General features: G+C 39.8%; 1 pseudogene; it reads left to right on the top strand.

The window, feature by feature from the left end:
• Positions 1–530: 530 nt before the first annotated feature.
• LOC123836980 (small ribosomal subunit protein uS17m-like) lies at positions 531–1103 on the top strand (annotated as a pseudogene).
• The last annotated feature ends 1281 nt before the right edge of the window (positions 1104–2384 follow it).

Here is a 2384-nt window from a genome sequence, read left to right on the forward strand (position 1 = left end):
TAACCCTTTCACAGTAGCCAGGTTGGAAAGTTCTACATTTAACCCAGCAATGTTACCACTATTCTAATATTTGTGAATAATCTGAAACAACCAGCCGACTCTCTGGCCCGCCCTCTGTAGGACACACACCAGGAAAGTAGAGCCGGGAGGTGATCGCCAGTCGCGCCCTGCCATTGCAGGGGGTGCTTTCGGAGGAGCGAGACGCTGTCCATGAGAGCCTGGAGGTGAGGGCCTCATTCCTGGGTAGTGTGGGGCGGGTGGATCGATCACCGCAACCTACCCCAGGTCTGCCGGACTGATCAAGCAAGCAGTCCCACGTGAAGGTCTCCCCCAGTGGGGAGGACTTCCCGGCTGTTCCTCCAAGGCCTTGCGTGCGTGAGTATCAGGGCTGTGAGTCTTTCAGGGACAGGCACACAAGCAAGCCCAGAGGAAAGAAAGAAATAAGGAACACCAGTAAAGACCCACGTTTAGCGCTATTGAGCACCTTCTAGGTTAAACCCTCAAAGCACTCCTGTGACTAAAGCCACATCATGTCAATAGTTCGTTCTTCCGTCCATGCCAAATGGATCATGGGCAAGGTGATTGGAACAGCAATGCACAAAAACAGCTAAAGTGTTTTGGATCCCTATTTATTAAAGTACTTTATTATTTTTTTTTAATATTTTATTTATTTATTTGAGACAGAGAGAATGAGAGAGAGAGAGCACATGAGAGGGGGGAGGGTCAGAGGCAGAAGCAGGCTCCCTGCCGAGCAGGGAGCCCGATGCAGAACTCGATCCAGGCACTGCAGGATCATGACCTGAGCCGAAGGCAGTCGCTTAACCAACTGAGCCACCCAGGCGCCCTATTAAAGTACTTTAATAAGCGAAAAACTTTTGCCTACAATGCTCTTCAGCAGTGCACAGTTGGGGATATGGTGCTTCTCAAAGCTCTACCTGTTCCACCAACAAAGCACATGAAACAGGAACTGGCCGAGATCATTTTCAAAGTTAGACAAGTCATAGATCCATTGACCAGAAAATCCTACCTACCTGGAAAGCCCAGTCAGCTTTTTTTACTTAACCAAAAATCTGGAAGAACTCAATAGCTCTTCAGCACAGTGAAAGAGGATTGGAAGAAGGAGCCAAAGGGGAAGATTTACAAGTCTGCTTTATGAAAAAAGAAATTTTTCTAAGTTTCATTACAAACGGTCTGATTTCTCTTCTGGTATTTATGGAGTAGCTAAAAGTAAATGAAGTAAAGGCCTTGTTAAAATTTTTCGTAGAAGTTTAAGGTCATGTTTTAAATTTCCTTTTCATTGGACATACGTTCCTTTTATAGTAAGTGTGCTTAGCAGTCCCTTGCATTGTTTTGTAAGCTCACTGTTTTAAAAGGTGTATTTTTTTTTCATTCAAAGGAATCTTGAATTTATCTTAGAATCTTTATTTGGGGAGGAAAAATCTTTTGATATAAAACAGATAAGACTGCAGTAAGTGAATATTTATTTTTGGTGTCATATATTTGAATTTAAATTTTTTTCTCTGATTTAACCAGTTACAAATGGAAATAATCAACAGACTTTATCAAATTAAAGTTTGTATTAAGAATGTTGACACATAGAAAATAAAACTTGAAAATTAAAAAAAAATCTAAAATCAAGTTGTTTTTTCTATGAGTACCTATAACAAATAATGCAGTACCTGGTATATAGTAGGTCTGTCAAATTAAATGACTAAATGAACAAAGAAACATTTTTGGCTTACCGTTTTTGATTTATGGCTCTAACAAGTGTCTTTAATAATGGCAAGTGTTTGTTTTTTTGATGATGGCTTCTCCTTTTTTGAAAATAGCCAACAATAATGAGATAAGTTTGGTGCATAATATTAGTAATCAATTTATTAAAGCAATTTTAAACACAAGAATGAAAATAATAAAGAGGTTGATTTTTATGCCAATCCCAAAATCTTTCTTTTTAACTAATTTGCCAGGCACAGTATTTCTTTAGCCATAACTTATATTAATTCCATTAGAAGCATTTAGAAATAATCTGTTTCTGTTGTCGCCTATTTTGTACTCTGATTTGTTATTTCAATGATGCCACTTAAAAACTTGGTGCCTAGGTGGCTCAGTCAGTTAAGCTTCCCACTCTCGATTTTGCCTCAGGTCATGATCTGAGTCATGGGATCAAGCCCCATGTTGGGCTCCAGCCCCATGTTGGGCTCCATGCTCAACAGGTAGTCTTCTTGAGATTCTCTCTTAAATCACATTGCATATGAAGTCAGGATTGGACACCATGCTTGACCAGGCTCTGTGAATACATGGGGTTTACAAGTGGGAACTGTGTGTATATGATTCAATTGAAATTGAGACAAACACTTCTTTACATAGCTTTATGTACAGCTAGG

The sequence above is a fragment of the Mirounga angustirostris genome, unplaced genomic scaffold (assembly GCF_029215605.1).
Source record: "Mirounga angustirostris isolate CCGP_5_RB_7025 unplaced genomic scaffold, mMirAng1.0.hap1 SCAF_8, whole genome shotgun sequence".
Classification (NCBI taxonomy): Eukaryota; Metazoa; Chordata; class Mammalia; order Carnivora; family Phocidae; genus Mirounga; species Mirounga angustirostris.